Genomic DNA, 9,597 nt, shown 5'->3' with positions numbered 1-9,597 from the left:
TGTCCGGATGGGACTTTCCTTGGCGTGGAAGGCAAGCTTGGCGATACGGATATGTAGATCTCCTACCATTGTAACCGACTCTGTGTAACCCTAGCCCTCTCCGGTGTCTATATAAACCGGATGGTTTTAGTCCGTAGGACACAACAACAATAACAACAATCATACCATAGGCTAGCTTCTAGGGTTTAGCCTCCTTGATCTCGTGGTAGATCTACTCTTGTAATACCCACATCATCAATATCAATCAAGCAGGACGTAGGGTTTTACCTCCATTAAGAGGGCCCGAACCTGGGTAAAACATCATGTCCCTTGTCTCCTGTTACCATCCGCATAGACGCACAGTTTGGGACCCCCTACCCGAGATCCGCCGGTTTTGACACCAACAATGACTACTTGATAGTTTAGTGCACCATGCTTAAACGGCTTAGAATCGGGACTTCAAAGACGTTTTGAACGTCATGGACCATATGAGATGTTCCAGGAGTTGAAGTTAATATTTCCAGCAAATACCCGAGTTGAGAGATATGAAGTCTCCAACAAGTTCTAAAGCTAAAAGATGTAGTAGAATCACTCAACTAGTGAGCATGTGCTCAGATTGTCTGGGTACTACAATCGCTTGAATCAAGTGGGAGTTAATCTTCCAGATAAGATAGTGATTGACAGAATTCTCTAGTCACCACCACCAAGTTAGTAGAACTTCGTGATGAACTATAATGCAAGGGATGACGAAAACGATTCCCGAGCTCTTTGTGATGTTGAAATCAACGAAGGTAGAAATCAAGAAAGAGCATCAAGTGTTGATGATTGACAAGACCACTAGTTTCAAGAAAAGGGAAAAGGGAAAGAAAGGGAAACTTCAAGTAGAATGGCAAACAAGTTGTCACTCCCGTGAAGAAGACCAAAGATGGACCAAAGCCTGAAACTGAGTGCTTACACTACAAAGGAAATGGTCACTGGAAGCGGAAATGCCCTAAATATTTGGTGGATAAGAAGGATGGCAAAGTGAAGAAAGGTATATTTGATATACGGGTGTTTGATGTGTGCCTTACTAGTGTTTATAGTAGCCCCTGAGTATTTTGATACTTGTTCGGTTGCTAAGATTAGTAACTCGAAATAGGAGTTACATAATAAACAGAGACTAGTTGAGGGTGAAGTGACGATGTGTATTGGAAGTGGTTCCAAGATTGATATGATCATCATCGCACACTCCCTATACCTTCGGGATTAGTGTTAAACCTAAATAAATGTTATTTGGCGTTTGCATCGAACATGAATATGATTTGATCATGTTTATTGCGATACGGTTATTCATTTAAAGTCAAAGAATAATTGTTGTTCTTATTACATGAATAAAACCTTCAATGGTCATACACCCAATGAAAATAGTTTGTTGGATCTCGATCGTAGTGATACACATATTCATAATATTGATGCCAAAAGATGCAAAGTTAATAATGATAGTGCAACTTGTTTGCGGCACTGCCGTTTGGGTCATATCGGTGTAAAGCACATGAAGAAACTCCATAAAGATGGATTTTTGGAATCACTTGGTTATGAATCATTTGATGCTTGCGAACCGTGCCTTTTGGGCAAGATGACTAAAACTCCGTTCTCCGGAACAATGGAACAAGCTACTGACTTATTGGAAATAATACATACCGATGTATGTGATCCAATGAGTGTTGATGCTCGTGGCAAGTATCGTTATTTTCTGACCTTCACAAGATGATTTGAGCAGATATGGGTATATCTACTTGATGAAACATAAGTCTGAAATAGTTGAAAGGTTCAAAGAATTTCAGAGTGAAGTGGAAAAATCATCATAACAAGAAAATAAAGTTTCTGCGATCTGATCGCGGAGACGAATATTTGAGTTACGAGTTTGGTCTTCAATTAAAACAATGTGGAATAGTTTCACAGCTCACGCCACCTGGAACACCACAACATTATGGTGTGTCCGAACATAGTAACCGCACTTTATTGGATATGGTGCGATCTATGATGTCTCTTACTGATTTACCATTATTGTTTTGGGGTTATGCATTAGAGACAGCTGCATTCACGTTAAAAGGGCACCATCTAAATCCGTTGAGACGACATCGTATAAACTATGGTTTAGTAGTAAACCTAAGTTGTCGTTTCTTAAAGTTTGGAGTTGCGATGCTTATATGAAAAAGGTTTTCAACCTGATAAGCTCGAACCCAAATTGGAGAAGTGCGTCTTCATAGAATACCCAAAGGAAACTGTTGGGTACTCCTTCTATCACAAATCCAAAGGCAAAACATTCGTTGCTAAGAATGGATCCTTTCTAGAGAAGGAGTTTCTCTCGAAAGAAGTGAGTGGGAGGAAAGTAGAACTTGATGAGGTAACTGTACCTGCTCCCTTATTTGAAAGTAGTTCATCACAGAAATCTGTTCCTGTGACTACTACACCAATTAGTGAGGAAGTTAATGATGATGATCATGAAACTTCAGATAAGTTACTACAGAACCTCGTAGGTCTTCCAGAGTAAGGTCCGCACCAGAGTGGTACGGTAATCCTGTTCTGGAAGTTATGTTACTAGACCATGACGAACCTACGAACTATGAAGAAGCGATGGTGAGCCCAGATTCCGCAAAATGGCTTGAGGCCATGAGATCTGAGATAAGATCCATGTATGAAAACAAAGTATGGACTTTGATTGACATGCCCAATGATCGGCAAAACATTGAGATTAAATGGATCTTCAAGAGGAAGACGGACGCTGATAGTGTTACTATCTACAAAGCTAGAATTGTTGCAAAAGGTTTTCGACAAGTTCAAGGTGTTGACTACGATGAGAGTTTTTCACTCGTATCTATGCTTAAGTCTGTCTGAATCATGTTAGCAATTGCCGCATTTTATGAAATCTGGCAAGTGGATAAACAAAAACTGCATTCCTTAATGGTTTTCTTAAAGAAGAGTTGTATATGATGCAACCAGAAGGTTTTGTCAATCCTAAAGGTGCTAACAAATTGTGCAAGCTCCAGCGATCCATCTATGGACTGGTGCAAGCATCTCGGAGTTGGAATATACGCTTTGATGAGTTGATCAAAGCATATGGTTTTATACAGACTTTTGAAGAAGCATGTATTTACAAGAAAGTGAGTGGGAGCTCTATAGCATTTCTAATATTATATGTGGATGACATATTGTTAATTGGAAATGATATGAAAATTCTGGATAGCATGAAAGGATACTTGAATAAGAGTTTTTCAAAGCAAGATCTCGGTGAAGCTGCTTACAATTGAGCATCAAGATCTATATAGATAGATCAAGACGCTTGATAAGATTTTTCAATGAGTACATACCTTGATAAATTTTTGAAATAGTTCAAAATGGAACAGTCAAAGAAGGAGTTCTTGCCCGTGATGCAAAGGTATGAAGTTGAGTAAGACTAAAAACCCGACCATGGCAGAAAATAGAAAAGAATGAGCAGTCATTCCCTATGCCTCAGTCATAGGTTCTATAAAGTATGCTATGTTGTGTACTAGACCTATTGTATACCTTGCTCTGAGTTTGGCAAAGGAATACAATTTTGATCTAAGAGTAGATCACTAGACAGCGGTCAAGAATATCCTTAGTGAGGACTAAGGAAATATTTCTCAATTATGGAGGTGATAAAAGAGCCCGTCGTAAAGAGTTACATCGGTGCAAGCTTTTACACCAATCCAGATGACTCTAAGTCTCAATCTAGATACATATTGAAAGTGGGAGCAATTAGCTAGAGTATCTCCATGCAGAGCATTGTGGACATAGAATATTTTGCAAAATACATACGGCTCTGAATATGACAGATCCGTTAACTAAACTTCTCTCACAAGCAAAACATGATCATACCTTAGTACTCTTTGGGTGTTAATCACATAGCAATGTGAACTAGATTATTGACTCTAGTAAACCCTTTGGGTGTTGATCACATGATGATGTGAACTATGGGTATTAATCACATGCAGATGTGAATATTGGTGTTAAATCACATGGCGATGTGAACTAGATTATTGACTCTAGTGCAAGTGGGAGACTGAAGGAAATATGCCCTAGAGGCAATAATAAAGTTATTATTTATTTCCTTATTTCATGATAAATGTTTATTATTCATGCTAGAATTGTATTAACCGGAAACATGATACATGTGTGAATACATAGACAAACATATAGTCACTAGTATGCCTCTACTTGACTAGCTCATTAATCAAAGATGGTTATGTTTCCTAACCATAGACATGTGTTGTCATTTGATTAATGGGATCACATCATTAGGAGAATGATGTGATTGACATGACCCATTCCGTTAGCCTAGCACTTGATCGTTTAGTATGTTGTTATTGCTTTCTTCATGACTTATACATGTTCCTGTAACTATGAGATTATGCAACTCCCGTTTACCGGAGGAACACTTTGGGTGCTACCAAACGTCACAACGTAATTGGGTGATTATAAATGAGTACTATAGGTGTCTCCAAAGGTACATGTTGGGTTGGCGTATTTCGAGATTAGGTTTTGTCACTCCGATTGTCGGAGAGGTATCTCTGGGCCCTCTCGGTAATGCACATCACTATAAGCCTTGCAAGTAATGTGACTAATGAGTTAGTTGCGGGATGATGCATTATGTAACGAGTAAAGAGACTTGCCGGTAACGAGATTGAACTAGGTATTGGATACCGACGATCGAATCTCGGGCAAGTAACATACCGATGACAAAGGGAACAACGTATGTTGTTATGCGGTTTGACCGATAAAGATCTTCGTAGAATATGTAGGAGCCAATATGAGCATCCAGGTTCCGCTATTGGTTATTGACCAAGAATAGTTCTAGGTCATGTCTACATAGTTCTCGAACCCGTAGGGTCCGCACGCTTAAGGTTTCGATGATAGTTATATTATGAGTTTATGAGTTTTGATGTACCGAAGGAGTTCGGAGTCCCTGATGAGATCGGGGACATGACGAGGAGTCTCGAAATGGTCGATACGTAAAGATCGATATATTGGACGACTATATTCGGACTTCGGAAAGGTTCCGAGTGATTCGGGTATTTTCGGGGGTACCGAGAAGTTACGGGAATACGAGGAAGAAGCAATGGGCCTAATGGGCCAAGGTGTGGAAGAGAGGAGGCAGGGCGCGCGGCCCCCCTAGCCCAAACCGAATTGGACTAGGGGGCCGGCCCCCCTTTCCTTCTTTTCCTCCCTCTCCTTCCTTCTCCTTCTCCTTCCCTTCCTTCCCCTCTCCTAGTTGGACTAGGAAAGGAGGGAGTCCTACTCCCGGTGGGAGTAGGACTCCTCCCTGGCGCGCCCTCCCTTGGCCGGCCGCCCCCTCCCCCTTGCTCCTTTATATACGGGGGCAGGGGGCACCCTATGACACACAAGTTGATCTACAGATCGTTCCTTAGCCGTGTGCGGTGCCCCCCTCCACCATATTCCACCTCGGTCATATCGTCGCGGAGTTTAGGCGAAGCCCTGCACCGGTAGAGCATCATCATTGTCACCACGCCGTCATGCTGACGGAACTCATCCCCGACACTTTGCTGGATCGGAGTCCGGGGATCGTCATCGAGCTGAACGTGTGTTGAACTCGGAGGTGCCGTACATTCGGTACTTGGATCGGTCGGATCGTGAAGACGTATGACTACATCAACCGCGTTGTCATAACGCTTCCGCTTACGGTCTACGAGGGTACGTGGACAACACTCTCCCCTCTCGTTGCTATGCCATCACCATGATCTTGCGTGTGCGTAGGAAATTTTTTGAAATTACTACGTTCCCCAACAAGTTCTGCTTCAGTGACCGTTTCCCTCATTACAGAAGCACTTAGTCTCGGGTTTGGGTTCAAACTTTGGGTTTCTTCACTAGAGCAGCAACTGATTTGTCGTTTCATGAAGTATCCCTTCTTGCCCTTGCCCTTCTTGAAACTAGTGGTTTCACTAACCATCAACAATTGATGCTCCTTCTTGATTTCTACTTTCGCGGTGTCAAACATCGCGAATAGCTCAAGGATCATCATATCTATCCCTGATATGTTATAGTTCATCATGAAGCTCTAGTAGCTTGGTGGCAATGACTTTGGAGAACCATCACTATCTCTTAAGGAAGATTAACTCCCACTCGATTCAAGTGATTGTAGTACTCAGACAATCTGAGCACATGCTCAACGATTGAGCTTTTCTCCCTTAGTTTTCAGGCTTAAGAAACTCCTCAGAGGTCTCATACCTCTTGACATGGGCACGAGCCTGAAATCCCAATTTCAGCCCTTTGAACATCTCATATGTTCCACGACGTTTCAAAATCGTCTTCGGCGCCTCAATTCTAAATCATTTAACATTACTGAACTATCACGTAGTCATCAAAACGTGTATGTCAGATGTTCGCAACATCCACAGACGACGTTCGAGGTTCAGCACACCAAGCGGTGCATTAAGGACATAAGCCTTCTACATAGCAATGAGGACAATCCTTAGTTTACGGACCTAGTCCGGATAATTGCTACTATCAACTTTCAACTAAATTTTCTCTAGGAACATATCTAAAACAGTAGAACTAAAGCGCAAGTTACGACATAATTTGCAAAGACCTTTTGACTATGTTCGTGATAATTAAGTTCATCTAATTTAGTGAACTCCCACTCAGATGGACATCCCTCTAGTCATCTAAGTGATACATGATCCGAGTCAACTAGGCCGTGTCCGATCATCACGTGAGACAGACTAGTCATCATCGGTGAACATCTTCATGTTGATCGTATCTGCTATACGACTCATGTTCGACCTTTCGGTCTCTTGTGTTCCGAGGCCATGTATGTACATGCTAGGCTCGTCAAGTCAACCTAAGTGTTTTGCTTGTGTAAATATGGCTTACACCCGTTGTATTCGAATGTTACAATCTATCACACCCGATCATCCGTGGTGCTTCGAAACAATGAACCTTCACAACGGTGCACAGTTAGGGGGACACTTTCCTGAAATTTTAGCGAGGAATCATCTTATTTATGCTACCGTCCTTCTAAGCAAATAAGATGTAAAAACATGATAAACATCACATGCAATCAAATAGTGACATGATATGGCCAATATCATTTTGCTCCTTTTGATCTCCATCTTCGGGGCGCCATGATCATCATCGTCATCGGCATGACACCATGATCTCCATCATCGTGTCTTCATGAAGTTGTCTCGCCAACTATTACTTCTACTACTATGGCTAACGCTTTAGCAATAAAGTAAAGTAATTACATGGCGTTATTCAATGACACGCGGGTCATACAATAAATTACGACAACTCATGTGGCTCCTGCCGGTTGTTATACTCATCGACATGCAAGTCGTGATTCCTATTACAAGAACATGATCAATCTCATACATCACATATATATCATTCATCACATCCTTTTGCCCATATCACATCACACGACATATGCTGCAAGAACAAGTTAGACGTCCTCTAATTGTTGTTGCAAGTTTTTACATGGCTGCTATAGGTTTCTAGCAAGAACGTTTCTTACCTACGCCAAAATCACAACGTGATATGCCAATTGCTATTTACCCTTTATAAGGACCCTTTTCATCGAATCTGATCCGACTAAAGTGGGGGAGACAGACAACCGCTAGCCACCTTATGCAACTAGTGCATGTCAGTCGGTGGAACCTGTCTCACGTAAGCGTACGTGTAAGGTCGGTCCAGGCTGCTTCATCCCACGATGCCGCCGAATCAAGATAAGACTAGTAACGGCAAGTAAATTGACAAAATCGACGCCCACAACAACTTGTGTTCTACTCGTGCATAGAATCTATGCAATAGACCTAGCTCATGATGCCACTGTTGGGGAACGTAGCAATAATTCAAAATTTTCTACGCATCACCAAGATCAATCTATAGAGATTCTAGCAACAAGAGAGGGAGAGGATGAGCATCTTCATACCCTTGAAGATCGCGATGCGGAAGCATTACAAGAACGCATATGAGGGAGTCATACTCGCGGCGATTCAAATCGCGGAAGATCCGGTCTAACGCCGAACGGACGGCGCCTCCGCGTTCAACACACGTACAGCCCAGGGACGTCTCCTCCTTCTTGATCCAGCAAGGGGAGAGGAAAAGTTGAGGGAGAGCTCTAGCAGCACAATGGCGTGGTGGTGGAGCTTGCAGTTCTCCGGCAGGGCTTCACCAAGCACTACTAAGGAGGAGGTGGAGTTGGAGAGGGGGAGGGCTGCACCAGGGGCAAGGGGTGAAGCTCCCATGTGCCTCCCCACTATATATAGGGGTGGAGGGGGCTGGCTTCTTGCCCTCCAAGTCCATTGGGGCATTGGCAAAGGTGGGAGGAAAGAAATCCCATCATTTCCTTCCCCATCGATTGTTATCCCCCCTTTTTAGGGATCTTGATCTTATCCCTTCGGGATATGATCTTATTCCTTCTAAGGGGGGGATCTTGGTGCGCCTTGACCAGATGTGTGGGGCCTTGCCCCCACTACCCACGTTCATGTGGGTCCCCCCATGCAGGTGGGCCCTACTCCAGAACCTTCTAGAACCTTCCCGGTACAATACCGAAAAATCTCGAACATTTTTCGGTGGCCAAAATAGGACTTCCCATATATAAATCTTTACCTTCGGACCATTATGGAACTCCTCGTGACGTCCGGGACTCTGAACAACATTCGGTAACTACACACTAATTCCCATAACAACTCTAGTGTCACCGAACCTTAAGTGTGTAGACCCTACGGGTTCAGGAATCATGCAGACATGACCGAGACAGCTCTCCGGCCAATAACCAACAGCGGGATCTGGATACCCATGTTGGCTCCCACATGTTCCATGATGATCTCATCGGATGAACCACGATGTCAAGGATTCAAGCAGTCCCATATACAATTCCCTTTGTTAATCGGTACGTTACTTGCCCGAGATTCGATCGTCGGTATCCCAATACCTCGTTCAATCTTGTTACCGGCAAGTCACTTTACTCATTCCGTAATGCATGATCCCGTGACTAACTACTTAGTCACATTGAGCTCATTATGATGATGCATTACCGAGTGGGCCCAGAGATACCTCTCCGTCACACGGAGTGACAAATCCCAGTCTCGATTCGTGCCAACCCAACAGACACTTTCGGAGATACCCGTAGTGCACCTTTATAGCCACCCAGTTACGTTGTAACGTTTGGCACACCCAAAGCATTCCTACGGTATCCGGTAGTTGCACAATCTCATGGTCTAAGGAAATGATACTTGACATTAGAAAAGCTTTTAGCAAACGAACTACACGATCTTGTGCTATGCTTAGGATTGGGTCTTGTCCATCACATCATTCTCCTAATGATGTGATCCCGTTATCAATGACATCCAATGTCCATGCTCAGGAAACCATAACCATCTATTGATCAACGAGCTAGTCAACTAGAGGCTCACTAGGGACATGTTGTGGTCTATCTATTCACACATGTATTACGGTTCTAGTTAATACAATTATATCATGAACAATAGACAATTATCATGAACAAGGAAATATAATAATAACCATTTTATTATTGCCTCTAGGGCATATTTCCAACACGTATATGCCAACTCATACACACACGATCTTGTGGTA

The sequence above is a fragment of the Triticum dicoccoides genome, chromosome 5B (assembly GCF_002162155.2).
Source record: "Triticum dicoccoides isolate Atlit2015 ecotype Zavitan chromosome 5B, WEW_v2.0, whole genome shotgun sequence".
Lineage (NCBI taxonomy): Eukaryota > Viridiplantae > Streptophyta > Magnoliopsida > Poales > Poaceae > Triticum > Triticum dicoccoides.
This window is presented reverse-complemented; position numbering follows the sequence as displayed.